We start from the raw sequence: 20337 nt of genomic DNA, 5'->3' as shown, positions 1-20337 counted from the left end.
CTGGCTCAAGCATTTCTGTCATACCAGATTTTTTTCTGCTGCTGGTCTCCTGTTAGGTTCTCCTGGGCCAAGCCCATGTGCTCCCTAAGCCTTGTCCTGAGGTATAGGACATATGCCACAACAGACTCCTGGTGGGATTCACATTCACTTTCCCACTCATCATGAATCAAATCTAGAGGTCCCCTCACCCTATGCCCATACAGCAACTCAAAGGGTGAAAAACCTGTGGATTCCTAGGGTACCTCTCTGTAAACAAACAGACGGGGTAAATATTTGTCTCACTTTCTTTTAAACTGGTCTGCAAATTCCCATAGCATGGTCTTTAGTGTAGAGTTTAATCTCTCCACAAGAACATTAGTCTGGGGATAGTAGGGGGTTGTCTTTAGGTGTTTCACCCCACAGCACTCCCACAGACAAGCCAGCAGGTCTGACATGAAACTGGCACTTCTGTCAGTCAGTATTTGTCTTGTGAAACCTACCATACTGAACATCTCTAGCAAAGCATTTGCAGCCTTCTCTGTCTCAATGGAGGACAGAGCCACCACCTCAGGGTATCTAGTAGCATAATCTACTGCCACTAGGTTACACTTCTTACTCAGAGGCCCCATAATATCCATAGCTACCCTCTGAAAAGAGATCCTCCATCACAGGCAAAGTACTAGGGGCTTGTTCCCTCAACAAAATGTCTGACAGCCCTTGAAAAGTGGTGCCCTGACACCCACTCACCCACCTATGAATATAAGTGCTTAGTTCAGCAATATAATGACATACACTTTCATCTGCCTTGCATCTATTTTCACAAAACATTTTTCCGTAAGCTTCAGATGTCCACTTAAAATATTCCAATAAAATTTTTTTAACTGTAGCATAATTTAAGCAATCAGTATCAGACAATTTAGAAACAGCAGTTATAGCTTTACCATGGAGTAAGGGGGTCAGGAACTATACCCAGAGCCCTTGGTCAACATTATACTGTTTACATACCCTTTCAAATATATGAATAAAGCTATCAAAATTATCACCCTCTGTAAGTTGTGGAAGAAATGTACTAACCTTTATTGCTTCTGGGGTTCGGTTACTCCCTTCATTGTTACCTGCATGACCCTGACAAAGAGTCAGCATCTCCCTCTCATGTTAATGCTGCTACTCCTTTTCTTCGGCCTCCAAATGCTGTGGTTTCTCCAGTGATTCTAGTTCCAAACGTTTGGCCTCCAGTTCAAGTCTCTTTAACTCCAGATGGATTTTTGGTTGACTTCCTGGTTGTTGGTCTGTGCTGCAGCTGTGATTTAAGGCTGCAGTCCTTTCCCCTTTCGTCAGGTCAGCATGAACTAGTCCTTTGACTTGGCACATCTCAGCCAACTGGTTCCTTGCCATAATCCTCTCCTGACATCTTTGCTTGCTCTCCCTGACTAAGCTAAAAAAGTAAATAAATAAAAATATTGCGATATGAAACTCTGTCTACTTTGTGGCTGCTTGACAGTGCACCTTTTTTAGTGACTACTGCTTACAGGCTACATGAGTTCAGTTAATATCCACACTACTATTCACCAATATGTGAGCATGTGATGATCACACCACTGCGAACCAACATGTAACACCTGATGGTCTCACCACTGCCAACCAATATGCGACTTCCCCATGCTGGGCCAATAATCAAGGATTCTGAATCCTCACCACTGACACTGGAGAGGGACATGCACTTGCAATACAAATGGATATACTGAGTATTTCCAAATGCAGACCTCTCTGCATCAAGCACAGTTTCCCTTAAGAGCACACAGGAAACCCACTCAGCCCAGAGGCTGGATTTCTCTATATCTCTCTCCCTCCAGGTCCCCAGTAAGACTCCCCACTCGTACAGCTGTAGGGTTGGGTCCTCAGCAGAGTGTCCAAGCTAAGTCCTCCAGCACCCTGCCTGTAAACCCAGTGCTTCATTTCTCCTGACCCAGATAGCTGATACGTGCACACACACACACATACACACACACACGCAAACACACCTCGGAACTGCTGGCACAGATTTACCTGCTGTGTCCCCTTCTGCCCAGAGTATAAGGTAGTTATCACTGCCACCAGACACTCCACAATCAGCTACTCTTAGGCCCTTAGAAAAGGGTGTCCAATTATACTGTATAATATTAAAACTAATACAAATGGTAGTAGTTGATCAAGATGGCTAGGCCTTCTGAAGTGGCACGTACAGTGTCACCAAATAAATCTAAGCACTCTCAAAGGTTAAATACTTTCTACAAGAACCCACCACAGTAAAAGTTTTAAATATATTTAATAATAAATAATAAAAGCACATGAAAATACTGAATATATCTTCACAATAAACCACGGAGTTCAAATCACAGGAAATACTGAAAATACTATTGATGGATAGACTCTTACAAATAAAGAAAAAAAAAGAAGTTATGTACTTAGCATAACATTCCATCTGAGTTGTTGCTTTTCATTTGTCTTCAACCTATGGGACTTGGGTCCAAAAGTGGATCTGGTTCAGCTGTATACACTAGCATTGGAGCCAAAGTCCGAGCTCCTCCCCTGCCCACAAAGCCCCACTATCCCCTTTTCCCCTACCCACAATTACCCACTCTCCCTCTTCCCTTCAGATTGAGTTTACTGCAGGGCAGCACTACCCAGCCCACAGCAGAGTACCTTAAGCTCTGACCATTAAAGGGGTACACACACACACCAGACTCAAAACCTGGACCAAGAAGAAACTTGCACCTGCATCTGTCCAGTCCACAACATAGCCCAAAGTCAGGGGGGGGGACGGTTGAAGACAAATGAAAAGCAACAACTAAGCTGGAACATTAGGGTAAGTACATAACTTCTTTATCTGAAGTTGTTTTCATTTGATCTTCAACCTATGTGACAGAGTCCCTAGCTAAAATAACCTTGTGAGATCCTCAAGGAAGGATATTCCAGAGCATGGCAATGCCGAAGGAAGCCCTGCTTCTGGATAGAATCTTCGATTTATAATGGGAAATAAAAAGTATGCGAACAGGGCCAAGTGGCAGCAGGACAAATCTCATCAGTGGGAACCCTGGACCAAAAGGCTGCAGAAGGGGATATTGACCTGGTGGAATGCGCCGAACCTTTAGAGCTATAAGCCATGGAGATGCAACTGGAAATCCAATGAGCAAGGGTGACTTTAGAAATTTGTTTTCCCAAACAGGGCTTTGAAAAGGCTCCAAAAATTTGATCAGACTGTCGAAAATGTTTGGTTCTATCCAAATAAAAGCACAACTGTTTGTGGACATCAAGCAAATGCAATTTGTATTTCCCCTTGTTCTGATAATTAAGAAAGAAGACTGGCAAATTAATCACATGGTTAATATTCACTTCAAATACCACATTCAGCATTAAAGAGGGGTTGGTATGAATAGTCACTCTATACTTATGGAAGACAGGATAAGGAGGTTTGACTGCACCTGCAATTTAGATACCTGCTTGGCAGAAGTGATATCCATCAAGAAGGCCATCTTCCTAGATAGAAACTGTAAATTCACAGTGGCAGGTAATTCAAAATGAGGAGAAACCAGGGCCGGTAAATCCAAAGTAAGATCCCAAGGAGGCATTGATTGGTGGCCTCAGGAGAAAAGTATCCTTCAAAAAGGCCTTGCAGCATTTAGAAGAAGTCCGAGAAACAGAATTCTCACCTACATGGATAATAGAGATGGCTGCCAATTGAACTTTAATCATAGAAAAACTAACTCTGTTGTGGAAAGTATGGGCCAGAAAATCAAAAATGGCAGGAACAGGAGCTATGAAAGGGTTCAACTTATGCTGTCACTCCCAGATGGAAAAACTTTTCCATTTACTGGAGTAAACTTTTCAAGTAGAGGCCTTATGAGCCGTAACCAAAATCTTTTTAACTGGAGAAGAGAGGCCAGCAGTTATTGCCATCAAAGGAACTGCAGCAGCCATGCAGTGAGCTTCACGGTGATTGAATCCAGGTGTGGAACCCCTGATGTAGGTGCAAGAGGATATCTGGAATCACATCCAGAGTCCTGAGTGGATGTACCAGATGAGACTAAAGAGTGGGCAACCAAACTTGAAGCCAGAAGGGGGCAATGAGGATGACTTTGCTCTTCAATCGCTGTGCTTTCTGAAGAAACTTCTCCTGAGAAACCCTTTTCCTCCTCCATGCACCTCAGAGCAGATGCAGAAAGTTCCTTAAGCAGGTCTCTCTGCAGTCTGGTGACATGTGCCAAATAGTTCAGCACATGTAGAGCAAAGGTGGCTGAAGCATAAACTCATAGGTTCATAGGTCCCATGGATGCTGGAGATGTTTGGGGGCTGTTCGTTTGGGCGCTATATCTATGTTTATTTTTGCAGGAGGGTTTTGACAAGACTTTTCCAGCCAGTATGAAGTTTATGTATGAACCCACAATCTTATGTTCATTTTGATGAAGGTGTGAGCATATCTGGGACATCATTTTCCTTCTTCCTTTCCTAGCATAGTGAGGCCTTATGATGAGTTTCTTAGGTTTCTATATTTTTTTTCTAATTTCTTTAGCTATTTTGATTTTATGAATTTTATTTGGACTTTTTATGTAGTGATCAAGATCAAGGGTGTCTTTTCTTTTTTTTCTTACCTTCTTGTATTTGTAGTAGCTTCCTCCTTTTATTGTTGTTTATGGCTGGTTTGTTCACCAGACTGGATGCTTGCCTTTGTTTGCCTTTGGTAGTTTTGTTTTTTGTTTTGTTTGGGATTGCCTTATCCATGCAGTCCAGGTAAGGTGTTTGTTTGTAAGTGATGATTCTTTGAGTGACTGTTTTCGCCCTGACTCGGGGCCTTAAAAGAGACCCACACTAGTCTTAGAGTGTGAAGTCGGCTTTTTGAGAAGTTCTTACTGTGGTCTTTTTTATTTCAGGTGGAAGCAGTCCATCGCCCTCAACTCCCTGTCTCGAGAATGGACCGAGGAAATCTCCTGTGTCAGCTCCTTATTGGTGGCTGTCGCAACCAGCATGGCATTGACAGGAGAAACCTTGGACCAATGCGGCCTGTCTAAGGGGGAACTGAGTACCTTGCCCGAGCACCTCGGAATGGGATCAACAGTGTCTGGTTCCTTACATGCCCTGTGGGAGATGAGATCTACCAACTGATCTGCAGGGAGGACACCCAAGATGTAGAGGGCCCTGTTCCAAACACATCCGGGAATACAGACTCATCAGGGGTGTGTTTAAGGGAAAACCAACCACCTCTCTGATGCAGGATCTCTATGATGTTTCAGAAAGAGACTTTGTCAGGGGGTGATCTAGGGGACCCCTCCCCCTCATCCTAGTCCATATCTTCCATGAGAGATTATGGGGGGATACTAAGTGCTTCCTCTTGCACATATGCTTCTGAGACCCTCCTCAGGGGAATACTCCAGAGAGAAGCTTCAAGGAGTTCCTGAAAAGGAATGTCCTGGGGAGGTCTGGTAACAGGCTGTCCCTGAGGAGGCAGGATGGATGACTGGGCCACAAACAGACGGATCAAGGCAGGCTCTGAGGAGTGAAGTGTTAAGGCTCTCGAGGGAGCTGAGATGAACCCTCTTCACCACCTCAAAGGCTGAAGGTGAGCAGACCCCAGAAGACAGTGCAACTGGAGTTGAAGCCACTGGCATCAGAGCCTCCTGAAGGAGGAGTCAGTGCCAAGCTTCCCAGCACCAAAGCCCTGAGGAGAAGAGACAGCACTGAAAGCCTTGCCAGCATCAGAGCCTCCTGAAGGGGAGTCAGAGCCAAGCTTCTCAGCAGCAAAGCCCCAAGGAGAAGAGACAGCACTGAAAGCCTCACAGCTGATGCCAAACCCTCAGAGCTGATTCCAAAGCTATGGCTCTGACAGTTGGTAAGGTCCAATGACATCAGAGCTGAACTGCTCAAGGTAACCGTTGGCATCAAGGTGCAAGTGACTGTCTGTGCTAACACCCCAACACTGGGAAACCTCTAGCCCAAGAATTTGAAAACTGAAGGTTGGCTTGGAGAAGGAGAGACTGGTATAAAATCCAGGCTGAATGCTCATGGCTCCAGAGGGGGATGAAGCCGGCAAAACCCCAAGCTGTATTTGAGCCAGAGAATCTTCATCATTATCCTGTCCACCTTGGCTTGAGACAGGTTCTGAGTGGACTGGAGAGAGGACACAACTAACCCCGGCCTGGAATGGTGCTGAGGAGAGGCAGAGACAGGAGATTTGGCATGGGCACTCTCTGGCTCTGGGGAGAAATGGGGTGAATGGAGCACAAGCACTCACAACAGAGAGAGAGAGAGAGAAAGAGAGAACATTTTTTTAAGAATCTGGAAAGTGCACCAACATGAACTAGAAAAAGGAAGGGTAGGAAGAGGATAGAAGAAATAGGCAAAAACTTACTTTGACTAGAACAAACTCTCAGAAACCCCCCTGGATGAGCTCAGAAATGCAGTCTTGTGCTGTTTGAATGACTGGCAAATGAGATCTGAAAGGAAGAGGGTGAGTGGGACATTGTGAGTAGGGGAGGAGGTCGGATTCTGGCTCCAATGCCAGTGTATACAGCCAAATCAGATCCAATCTCAGCTTAGTGGCAGAGCTGGTTAGCTGGCTGTGGTTGATTCTATAATCATCTTGGATATACCAAGCTGATATAAGTATACTTTTTTGTACTTGATCTGTTTCAGTGATAGTTAACAAAACTGTACTGCATTTTTGTATTTGCTTCATTGAATTTTGCTGGTCTCTGTCTGCATGTTGTTAACAAAACTATACTGCATTTTTTTATTTGCTTCATTGAATTTTGCTGGTCTCTGCATTTTGTTTCTCAGGGTTAGTTCAGCACTTGAGCTCTAAGCCAGCTGGTTTTATAGTGGAGGCTGCTTTACATTTTGTGAAGTCAACCCGCCCAAGGTGTAAGCTACTAGTCAACACCTTTATTTTGTTTATCTGACTGCCTGAGGGTATATCTTGTCTTTTTATATTAGTGCTATAAAGAGTTACATTTCTGTGAAATTGTGCTCAGTTGCAGAGCTGATTAGCTGGCTGTGGTTGATTCTATAACCATCTGGATATACCAAGCTGATATAAGTATAATTTTTTACATATATTCTGTTTCAGTCATAGTTAATATAACTGTCCTGCATTTTTTTTATTTCATTGAATTTTGCTGGTGTGTGTCTGCATTCTATTTGTTTTTCCCACCCTTTCACCCAAGTGCTATTGTATTCTTAAACTTGGTGGCTTTGGAATTGCCAGCACCTGTTGTAAATTTGATTTTGGATACTCCTCCCAGTCACATCTCATTTGCTTACTCAACTGGGTACAGTGAGATAATTTGGGAAGAGCTACCCCCTTGCTTCTTTGATTTTGGACACTCCTCCAAGTCCCATCTCATCAGCTCAGTCTACTGTTTACAGAGAGAGCATTTGGGAAGGCCAACCCCCCCCTTAGATTCTTAATCTTGAATTATCTTCTGTTTCTTCCCTCTTTTTTACACTTTACTCAGCTGCTTTTACAGTAATCATGTTCTTCCTACTTTACTACCTTATTTTGCTTTGCTGCATGCTCTTAAGTGTTCAAGTGTTTTTATTCTGCTGCATTTATTGCTGCTTGTTAGTACCCTGATTAAGTTTATCTGTTATTCTAAGCATCTTATTTTTGGTTTTAGCACTTGGGCTTAAGGCCAGTTACTTTGCATTTAAGAAGGGTTTTGTGGTCTACACTGTTGTGGATGAACTATTATCAAAACCCACTCTTCATAAGTCCACCCAAGTATTCAGAACACTATGTCTGGACAATTCCCATCAGTTTTCCTACCATTCCGGTCGACATGGGCATACTGAGACAGTGTAGCAACTGCCTCATGTTTACTGACCGCCCTCTTCTCCTAGCACATAATTCTTCTACTTCCGAGTAATGTGTCTACACCAGTAACCTGGAATACATGCACTCTCACTCCACAGTCAGTACTCCTGACAAAGAGGAGATTGTCAGGACAAACACCACACCACTGACATCACATAGCCAAGTACAACATACACCCGCCTATGCAGAGGTCCTCAATTAAAACTTACCTAAACAGCAGAGACCTCCAAAACACACTAACAAACATTCCACATACACCAAACACATCACACACAGCAGACAACACACTAGTGTCTCAAACACAGCCCATAAGGCATAACAATAAATTGACACACCCCCATAAATCATAAAAATAAACTAAACATACTAGTCACTGGCGACTCAATTGTGAGAAACCGATGCCCTCCTCATGAGGCTCGACAAGGAGAAGGCCACAGTCATTTGTCTGTCAGGTTTCAGAATCTGCCATATCATGCATGCACTAAAGTCTCTCCACAACCGGTACAAGTATGACTCTGTCATTGCTCATGTTGGTGGGAAAGACTTGAGACATACCTCCCTGGACTATATGAAGAGAGACATGATTCAGCTTTGTGTCCCAGGCAGGTATGACCCTGGACATAAGTAGCATCCTACCTTCACCAAAAATGATACCACAATACCAACAAAAGATAATTGACTTTGGCTTAGTTTCTATTGTTGTTCCGAGGGGGATCCAGTATCTGTCTGCCTGGGATGACATGATTGACAGGTCTTGATGCTTTGCCTGAGATGGCCTCCACCTGTCACCACTGGGATTCTGGATCCTGGCCAAGGCTCTCGCCTCCCCCATTATGCCTTTTTAGGCAATGTCCCAAAGACAAATCTTCCCACATAAAAGATTTGTCAAAAAGCAAATTGAAGGTCATGCTGCTTAACACTAGGCGACTTGACCTGAAAATGCACTCACTGGAGGCCTTCCTCACACTGAAAGATGCTGACATCTGTGCAGTCACAAACTTGGTTTAGGGCTGTGGAGAGCACCCCTGCCTTACCAGGCTATACCTCATTCCACACATTCCGACCCCAAAATGAAATCCGGAAGGCTAAGAGTTGTGTAGTCTCTATCTTCATTAACAACAGGCACACATCCAGACTGGTTTCCCAGCATGACACATTAGAACTACTCCAGGTGCAACTGACAGTTGGCAAGACACCCATGCAAGTTATACCCAGCTGTAGACCCCCCCTCCATGACACCCACTAATCCTACCTGGACCTACTGGACTCCATCAAGGTACCCCCACCACCCTGATCTTTGGTAACTTCAACTACCCTACCATAGACTGGGTGCACTATTCCTGCACTGATGTACTCACCCAATGATTCTTTGACTCACCAACATGGGCAGCCACTGCACCACTTTCATAGTATGTTCTTCCCTGGTGAGATCAGATCATCGGTCTGTCTCATTCAAAGTTTCTATACCACCCAACCACCCCAGCTGTAACCAGGCTAAAAACATCTTGAAAGCTGACTACAATCTCCTAAGGGAGGGTATCAGTAGCTTTACACTACCACTCCCCTCAGAGGATGCAGACAGCTATGCTGAACAGTACACCAGTGCAGTATACACGCACCTGTACAACTGCGTGGCCTCAGCTATACCCATCAGAACTAAACCCTGCTCTTCAAGGAAACAAAAACCTGTCTGGTGGGCATCCTCTATCAACAGGCTTTACAACAAAAGCAAGAAACTGTTGTCCAAGGGTGAAAAGGAACAAATTCCAAATTGGAAAAACTCCCTCCTTAGCCTCAACAATCAAATTAGATCACTAGTGAAAACCTCCAAAGCCAATTATGAATCGAAACTAGCCTCCGAAACAAAAGGAAACTACAAAGCCTTCTTCAGGTACATCAGAAACCTCCATGGCAAAGCCCAGGTTTGTCACTTACACTGATCCTGTTGACTTAGCCAACCTGCTAGCAGATAGGTTCAGCTCAAACTTCACTTCCCTGCCCCCCAAAGCCCCATTTGACATCCATGATACTTGTCCTGCACCTCACATCTCCATAGAGCAAGTGTTTAAAGGCCCTATCCAAGGCAAAGAATATAACTTCCATGGGACCTGATAGTATCTCAGACTGTATTTTGCACCATCTTCAGCAAGAACTAGCTTTGCCATTGAGCACCCTATTCAACCACAGCCTAAGTACAGGCTTCATTCCAGCAGAGTGGAGAACTATCATTGTCATCCCTTTGCACAAAGGTGGTGCCACTACTGACCTTGGAAACTATTTCCCCATTAGCTTGACAAGTCTGATCTATAAAGCCAAGCCATGGAGTGTATTATGGATCTCATAAACAAGGACATACACGATCTCCATGAACTTCACCCCACCCAGTTCGGATTCATCAAGGGCAGATCTTGCCTGTTGAACCTGATTGATTTTTTTGAAATGGTACCAAGACCCTGGATGAGGGAAACTCAGTACATACAGCTTACCTTGACTTGGCCAATGCCTTTGGCACAATCCCTCACTCAGGCATCATCAAAAATCTAACACAACTTGGCGTAAATCCCTGTCTCATCAAGTGGGTGGCCAACTGGCCCACCGATAGGACCCACAAGGTCAAAATAGGTGCCTCCACCTCTTACAGCAGCCTTGTCACTAGTGGTGTTCCCAAGGGATCTGTCTTGGGACCCCTACTATTTGGCATCTAATTTTCAGCGGTCCAGACAAAGAAAAAAGGCCTGTGGCTGACCAAGTTTGAGGACAACTGTAAGTTGGGTGCTGTCATTCACTCTCCAAATGATGGTAACATACTACAAGAGGGTCTTACAGCAATAAATAACTGGTGCCAAAGTCATGGCCTTAAGTTAAATGCAAAAAAATATATTATCATACCATTTGGCAAAAACACGGCCCCTACTGATTGCCACATCAACAGCATCCCCCTAAGTACACAACCTGTGGTGAAAGACCTGGGTACTCATTTCACCATCATGTAGAGGTAGTGGTCAGAAAAGCCTTTTACTTGATTCATCTCATAACTAAGGGGATTGCATCCAGAAAAAAGGAGGTTATTACTTCTCTGTACTTCTCCCTCATTAGGCCAATAATTGAGTATAACACCCTGTTTGGTATGTACCTCTCCAAACACCTGCATCTACTGGAAATGGCACAGAAATACCTCAAAAAGAGAATCCATGGCCTCCAACACCTGTCCTATGCAGACAGGCTCATATCACTATCATTCTACTCGGTATTGTACGGATTGCTCAGAGGTGATCTGTGTCTTGCCTACAAGGCAATTCCGGACCCTGCCCTACTAGAGATGCTCCATATCTAACTCCTTGTGCATTACCAGCTGGAAAGGCCTAAATCTAATATGCTACATCAACAAAACCTGCTGGAGAGAGAGGTTGGTCTCCTAGAGGCTGCCCCATCTCTGGAATAGACTTTCCATACATATCAAACAGAGTACCTCACTGACCCTCTTCAAGCGCAACCTTGAAGAATGGATGGGAAACCTCAAATTTGTCCCAGGGGTTCCACATGTGTTCCTCACTGACAGGGGTGACGGGTGCTAACTGAGGTTTTTTTTTTGAGGGTAAACTCTTGGCTAGGCTTGTAAGGGCCTTAGGGCCATTAGCCTAGTAACCTCCTATGATCTAATGATCTGAGTCCCATAGGTTGAAGGTCAAAAGAAAGCAACAATTTCATATCAATATCTAAACTAAGTTTCACTATATTCCTTACTGAATCTAGGAGGATTACAGTTCCCTAATAACTTACTTGATAGAGCATGGCACAATATGTGAGCAGTCTTTATATTTAGGTTCCCCAAAGAGAATACTCCCTCCTCAGAGATTACTCCCTGTAAAATATAATAACCAAGATGGCTTGCAGAATGACCTCATCTGGTCACCTGACTAGGTTCTCACAGTAACCTCCCTTTGAAGCCGAGACAGAAATTTAGCACAGATGGCTACAATACACATCTTAAACATTAATGGCAGTGCCTGAGGCTTCTTCCTGACCTAATGTCTCTGGTCCTGTTCAGCACTGCGGGGTAACATTTTAGTGGTTTAACAGCTCATTTACATTTCCCTTGTTTTTCTTGAAATAAGCCAGCTGGTTAACCCTTGCTGTCCAAGTAGCCTCTATTAAAACATATGCATTTAATTCAGTTACAGTAATACACATGCATTTATTTTCATTCCAGCAGGATGCACCATTGACATATTTTAGCACAAGCAAACCTCAGAAATACATTTTCAGCACAAGCATCTGTACAAATCAGGTTGATATGCAAATGATATATAATTATTTACAAAAGTCCAGCAAAATTCCAGCTAGCTGTGCTGGCACAAGCATCTGTACAAATCAGGTTGATATGCAAATAATATATAATTATTTACAAAAGTCCAGCAAAATTCCAGCTAGCTGTGCTGGCACAAGTCATACATCTACTGCCCTACTTCTCCTGGCATGGCTAGCAGTACCTCATATTGTCACAGCTTCATCCAGATTTCTTGCTGTAAGAAGATGAGAAATATGATTGGCAGGGGACTTATTAACCAGCCTGGTAAGAGGGACATCCAAATATGAAGTTGATGTCGAATGTTGAAATATAAAAAAATTGTGCTTGGAAATTGAGTATTTTCAAGAATGTTTGAAATTTGAAATAGTGCCAAAAGGGCTAAGAACCTGGCAATATCCAACCGGCCTCCTGCCAGGATTGCCATTTCATCAGGACTTAATTGAGCTCTTCAACCAACAAGGATTATGTTTATTACAAACTATGATCAAACATTATAGTCTGATAAACAAAGAACTGGAGCAGTGTATTGAATCCTTAGATGGACAAATTAAACAGCATGCAGATTTTGGGAGATATAAATATGAATATCTTCGATGCTTTCAAAGTATCGAATAGCATTTAGATAAATTAAGGCAAACCAAAATTAAGAAGCTTCAAAGGGACCAGAAACAATATAATACAGGAACAGCTTATCCCCCACCCCCGGGATCACAAATGTGGTAATCAACAGGCATCTACTTCCAATAATAAACAGGGTTTTCCAAGATGCAATCAGAAGAAACAATGGAACAAGAGGAAAAATCACAACAGCACAAAATAGCATTGATTATGAACAATATGGTTCATGTTATGTGATTAAAAATAAACAGGGGGACTTCTCTGTTTTTAATTTTTCGTCTTTCCATGATTCAGAACAGTTGACAGATATATTGTCAAAATGTTTAACTTTTGCTCCTGCATGTAAAATGAACTTGGCGCAAACAGTTTGTGATTTAAAATTATTTGTGAGAAAACTGAATTTGAAACAATTGTTAGGAGGCCAAGTCATGAATAATTTCCCATTAAGGGTTCCTAGTTGTTTCAACCCACCATTACATAATACATTATACATATTTGAGAAAATATGCAAGTTGGATTTGAGGAAATTAAGTGAAACAAAATCAGACTATAAGTACAATTTGAGCAAGGATTAAAAAAAGACCCTGGAGGTGTTACTGGCAGCGAATGTGAGGGTAATGAACCCAGACAAGGGAGGGGGGTTGGTAGTTATGGATATACCGGACTATGTTAGGAAAATCAAGGAAATCTTAGATACTGATACATATGAGATATCATCAATTAATGAATATAATAAATCAAATCATTTCATTAAAAGCTTCTTAGATTAATTAATCATTGAAGCAAGAATTGACTTACATATGTACAATTATTTGGTGGTTGAGTCACCAAGAGCACCCTGCATGTTTGGAGTCCCAAAAATTCATAAAAGCACCTTGGACCCCCCCCCCCTTTCAGACCAATAGTGGATGGGAGAAGGTCATCCACGTATGCTTGTGCCAAACTGACATACAATTATGAAAAAATATGTGGCAAGGGAACAATGGATAGTCAAAGATTCCTGGGTCGTCTTAGAGAAAATTAATAGCTTTATATATCAATGTGAAAATAACTTCTTGACAATTGATGTAAAAGGGTTATACACCAGTACTCCGCACCAACAAGGAATTGAATGGGCAACAGCAAGAATGAGACAGAAAGGTGCACCAGAAGATGCGGTTTCTTGGGTGCAAGAACTGTTAGATATCATCCTGTCATATAATTTTATATTATTTGACAATCAGTTCTACATCCAAAGAAAGGGAGTGGCCATGGGCTCTCCATGCGGATCCAGTTTTGCCAACTTGGTAATGTCTTTTTGGGAAAACACTTATGTGTTTGGGAATAATGCTATCAAAAGTGTCATTAAATTCTATGTTAGATTTATTGATGACATTTTTATGATCATCGAAGGAGATGAAAATATAGCTAAGAGTGTAGTTAACACTTTAAATGGATCCACAGAGTTTTTGCAACTAACATATGTATTTAATTCGACATCAACTTCATATTTGGATGTGGCACTGACTAAAAATAATATTTTGAAAGGATATGAAGCAAAAATTTTCAGGAAGCCCACTTACTCAAACAAATTTTTGCACTATTCCAGTTCACATCCAAAACATCAAAAGAAGTCAGTGGTTAAGGGCCAGTTGGTACGGGCTGTGTGAATGATAACCTTAGAGGAAGAATTTTTAGAGGAATGTTCTAATTTAAAACAAATGTTTTTGAATAGGGCAGATCACATCACACTAATAGAAGAACTAATAGCAGAGGTAACACTAAAGAGAACTAATGGAGTTTACATGCCTATTTTAAAACAGCAAAACAACAGGGCACATAATCAAAATGATAAAAGTACTAGTGTAATAAATCAAGGATGTATTCAACAAGAAATTAAGGCTGAGTTTAATTTGGCTTGTATTTTGAGGTTTTCCCTAGATTATGATAATATAAGAAAAATCATAATGAAAAATTGGACTATACTGAATGATAACACACTAGTACGTAGATTAGAAACTTCACCAAAGATAATATGGAGAAAAGGAACATGTTTTAAAGAACTATTGCAGAAAAAACAACATGTTAATCCCTTAATAATCAATAGAGGTATGACACAATGTGGCAACTGTTCATTTTGTCATTTAATGTCACTAGGGGTCAACATGGAGGTTAATGGCTTTAGATTGTACACTAAAGGTAAATATAATTGCAATTCAAAAGGAGTAGTGTACTTAGCAGTTTGCCAGTGTTGTCCATCTTTTTATATAGGGAAGACCGAGCGTAGATTAAAAGATAGAATTTATGAGCATCAGAGAAGTATGAATTTACTAAAAGAAGACAATGCCCTTGCTAGGCATATCATGACTTTCCCGGATCACAAATTTTGTTATAAAGTAATAGATCAAGTTAAACAAGATGTGAGGGGAGGTCCTTTTGGTTTATTGCTCGAGAAAATGGAACTATTGTGGCAAATTAAACTCAATGCGTATACTAACCCATGCTTAAATGATAAATGTTCCCTTATGTGCTTATTGAAACTCAAAAGTTTAGATAGATGAATCCATAAAATGTGGTTTACATCTAAACAGATACATGGATATATATATATATATATATATATATATATATATATATATATATATATATATATATATATATATATATATATATATATATATATATATATATATATATATATATATATATATATATATATATATATATATATATATATATATATATATATATATATATATATATATATATATATATATATATGTATATATATAATTTCATAGTACCACAAGAATACATCTGCTGGTTGAGGTGGTTTCCTCAGTATATAGAATGCAATTCTAGATTGTTTATGGTAGATTTAAATTAATATATAAATTAATATTCATATAAAATCTAACATAGTCATAATAATTATGGAGGACGAACAGTTTTGGTGGATTTATAGATTGTATGGTCTGCACTGTTCATGTTTATGTCCTCGATCATTTGATTTTTTAAGTTCATGAATTGGTTAATGTGCTGTCATGTTTTTAACATATATATATATATTTTTATGAAATATATATTTTTTATGAAATAATGACAATATCTTAATGTCGAAGGGTTGAACTTCTGAACAAAATGCATTTATGATGGTATTTTATTATTGCAATATTACATTCAGAATGTTTATTTATTATTCCATTTATCTTTTTGGAATGGTTATGTATTTTGTAAAAGCGGAATGAAATAGGGTTGCTGCAGTAATGCATATGTACGTTTTGAAACATAGTATAAATCTGTAACAAAGACACTTCAGTTTTATGAATGAAATGCGTTTTTAGTATTGTATGCCTTTAAGAAACACAAACGCCTTGAATTTTTTGGCGGGGAAGTTTATAAATTTAGGGTTTGAATTGTAACCGATATTTCTTGGTTTTGTTCTGAAGAAGTCTAACCACTTGAGTTAGATGAAAAACGTGGTTTATTTAGCGTTTTAATAAATTGAGTAGTTTCAAGGAGTTACGGCTTGAGCGGCTTTTGTGGAGTGTTTTGCCTGATGGGCTTGGTAGGTGAGACACAATGAGTTGTGGCTTTGTGTTGTGATGGGAAATGTCTTTTTTATAGGCATGCACTGTTTCTGAGGACTGCACCTGAGAGGCCTTTGAGATTTGGGTATGTTACATGTGAGCACCTCCATATATATAGGTCTATATGTCTGGTCCTTTGTTGGTGTGTGTGTGTGTGTGTGTGTGTGTGTGTGTGTGTGTGTGTGTGTGTGTGTGTGTGTGTGTGTGTGTGTGTGTGTGTGTCAATGACAACCTGTTTTTTGTATCTGTATGTGAGAGTCTGGCCTCTGGTCTCAATGTGTAATTAAATCTCTTACATACTGTATTTATCTGTCTGAGAATTAAGTGGTTGTCAGTGTACATAAGGCAATTGCTGCATTGGCTCAGTATGCTCATGTCCACCAAACCAGATGCATAGATAACAGGAAAATACTTACTAATGCTTGCACATCCTAGAGCGCACTTTGCAAGGGGTAGGGAGGGTGTTTGTAACTGGACAAGGGATGGGTGCTTACTTTGGTGTAATCTACAGCTAACCCATCCAGCTGAGTTCCCAAACCAGATGCTTTATGAACAGCAATAGTCCTGGGTGCTCCAATAATGTAATGTAGACCTAAACAGCTGTAACTCAATGCTTTTATGCTGCTCACTGCATCAGCTAGCTGCCTCATGAGTAGAGCGGCACTGAGGTAAAGTTTTGAGGTAGTTTTTGTAGGCAAATTTCAGCTTCTGACAATTGCATTTATACTAGGCACCGCTAACCACCGCTGCATGAACAGCAGCTTCATGTAAACATTAGGCTTATATTACTATCAGAAAAAAAGCAAGTTTTACCCTAACTGTGCCCAGTGAGGTTTCTACCAGCAATTCCCTGTTCACATAGGTGAAATCTCCTGCAACAAGAGTGCAGACATTGACCCTCTTATTTTAAAATCAATGGTTTGATGCCCAAGAGTTAAGGAAGGACAAACAAATGCCTAATTCTAGTTAAAATCACTGGACACAATTTATTTTAAATGTAGAACAGCAGCCCTTACACAACTTAGAAATGCAAATTTTAAACTTTAAAGAAGTGCAAAAAAATAAATAAATAGCACAGAAATCTTTCATAGTGTAATGAAAACAATTAAAGCAAGTGCAAAATGATACTTAATTTCATTTGTCTTGCCAAAGATGGCTTCAGATGGTAGCAAAATCTCTAAGTCTCTGGCATTTTTGCCAAATGATGAGCATTTCTGGATAAATCTTAATAAATCTGGTCTCTAAGCCTGACCTCTATCACCACCCTGAATCCCTACCAGACTCTGCCAGTGACCACTCCCCTATACGTGTCCAAAGACCCCCCCTACCTCTCTCAATCTCATAAATTTAAAGAATGCGGAATGCCAACCTACTTCAACATGGACAGATTCAGTAATTCTCTTTCTGCTATTGACTGGTCTTTCTTCTCTTCCCTATAGATGAAACTGTCCTTCAATTCAACTCCATCTTTCTAAACATTCTGAACTTCCTTGCCCCTCTCAGAACAGTCAGAGTCAAATCACTGTGCTCCCCTTAGCTCTCCAACTCTTCTCGGTCTCTAATCTATAACAGAGATTGGGCCTGGAAACTCTGGACTAAGACCAAATCTATTACACACTACCAACAATATAGAGAACACCAAAATGTAACCAAAAAACACAGGAACTCTGAAAAAGAATACTACCTCTCACTCCAAGATACTCAACCCAGAAACCCTAAAAAATGTTGAAATACTGTCAAGAAAATTCTCCACCCAGAAAATTCTTCAACTCCCAACCCCTGCCCCAATAACACACCTCTAGAAATTGCTTCAATTTTCAATTCATACTTCACAGATTCCATCACCAGTCTTATGCAAACTGTCCACCCATCTGGCGCCACACCCCCTACCATCCCCCGACTGCAAAACAGTCCTTTCTCACTAAACCCATTCCAACCAGGTACATCAAAAAACTTCTTATCAAACTTTCCCCTTCAGCTGACAGCCTACCTCCTCTCTTCCTAAAAGCTGCTGCTGACTCCATAGCATAGCCTCTTTCCGTCCCCATAAACTGTTCAATTAGTGAACCTACCATTCCTGCCCTCTGGAAAAAGTTCCACACTATACCAATCCACAAAGGTGGAAATTCTGTTGAGCTCTCTAATTATCGACCTATTGCCATACTCTTTCCCCTCTCCAAAATTCTTGAGCACTGTGTTTATAAACAAATCTCAGCTTGCCTTACTCATGAAAACCTAATTACCCCTACTCAACATGGCTTCTGCCCTGACCTCAGCACCACTACTGCACTTATTTCCTTTACTAACTCCCATCTCCCTAGCTAGAAACAATGATAAACTAGCATCCTGCATCTTTTTAGATCTATCCAAAGTCTTTGATACTCTCTCTCACCCCATCCTTCTCTCCAAACTCTCTCAACTCAATCTCTTCTTAGCAACTATCTCTGGTTCAACAGCTACCTCACAAACAGGCTGCAATCTGTAAAATGGCTCTTTGCTCTTTCTCCTTTTCTCCCCATCAAAATGGGTGTCCCTCAAGGCTCTATTTTAGGCCCCCTCCTTTTTAACATTTTTACTAACCAGTTTCAGACATCCTGTCCTCAGTCTTCCCTTATATAGTATGCAGATGACTCCACCATCATTTCTACCACTGGCAGTCCCACTGACCTGCTAACCCTGACACAAACATCTTTCAACCTCACTGAAACATGGCTTACTAACAATCAGCTCATACTAGACCCTAAAAAAGACAAAACTTCTTCTCTTCCTCCCAAAATCCCTTTACCATCTTAAATCCTCATTTGCCATCTCTTCTCTCAACAACACTATGATCATAGCTGTATCCCACACTAAACTGCTTGGAGTAATAGTTGAAGATCAACTAAAATTTGACCTTCATGTACTTAACTGCATCAAGAAAACCCACCAAAAGTTTGGTTTAGTCTATAGAAACAAAAGGTTCCTCATGCCCAACGCCAGGATCTCACTATCCCATGCTTACCTCTTTTACAGCTCTCAAATTTTAATCAGCTACTACTTTCCAAACTTGAAACCACCTACAACAAAATTGCTAGCTTTGCAGCTAATCTGCCATCAAGATCTCACCACTGTCTCACTCTCCATACACTCAGCTGGCTAGAGATTCCTAACCAACTCTTATTTACCCAACTTCTCATTATCCATACTATTTTGAATAAGCCCTCCTTTTGCCCTAGCGTTTCCTCCCTCGTTTCCATCTATAAGCCCCCTCGATCCCTCATAAGCTCTGACCAATGTCTCTTACAAATTCACAAACCTAAAAAATCTATTGGACAGAATCGCTACAGCTACTTCCCTGCTCTTGCATGGTACAAACTCCCCATGACCCTTAGAAATATTTCCCACATCCAAAAATTCTAGAAAACTCTCAAAAGGTACCTTAATAGGACATGGATTTGCCTCTGTAATCATCCCACATGAACATACCCCTTTCTCTATCACTATCCTCTCTATTCCTCCCTTCCCTACTAGCATAACTCACTTAATGGCTCTGTATTGTACAGTTACTCTCTGAAGATAACCCAATGTGTTATGTAAATGTTTTATTGCATATTTCTTTGCTCTGTTTTTTTTCTTCAATGTTATAATGCCTCTTACTATATTGTATTGTAGAGCTTTATCTACATTTGCTTAACTGTTTTATTGTATATTGTATTCAACTTCAATTGTTTGTAAATTTTTCTTGCTTACTTGTACTTCTCCCCGAGCCTCCCTTGAAAAAGGACTTTTTGCTCAGATGGACTATCCCGGTTAACAAATGTCAAATAAATAAATAAATCAGCTTTATTGTTTAACAGAAATGCTCCCACCACACTAATGAAGCCTTAATGGCCACACTAAATAACAAGGACGGTGACTTAATAGCTTTAAGGAACCAACAAATAATCCAGTCAGTAAACAGATTAATACAACTAACTAGGTCACTAATCATTAAAGTAGTTTCCGTCTCACTGAAACTATTCCTGATCTAGAGGTCT

This window comes from Protopterus annectens, chromosome 1.part0 (assembly GCF_019279795.1).
Source record: "Protopterus annectens isolate FY-2018-M chromosome 1.part0, PAN1.0, whole genome shotgun sequence".
In the NCBI taxonomy this organism is placed as follows: domain Eukaryota; kingdom Metazoa; phylum Chordata; order Ceratodontiformes; family Protopteridae; genus Protopterus; species Protopterus annectens.
Note: the sequence above shows the minus strand (reverse complement) of the source record.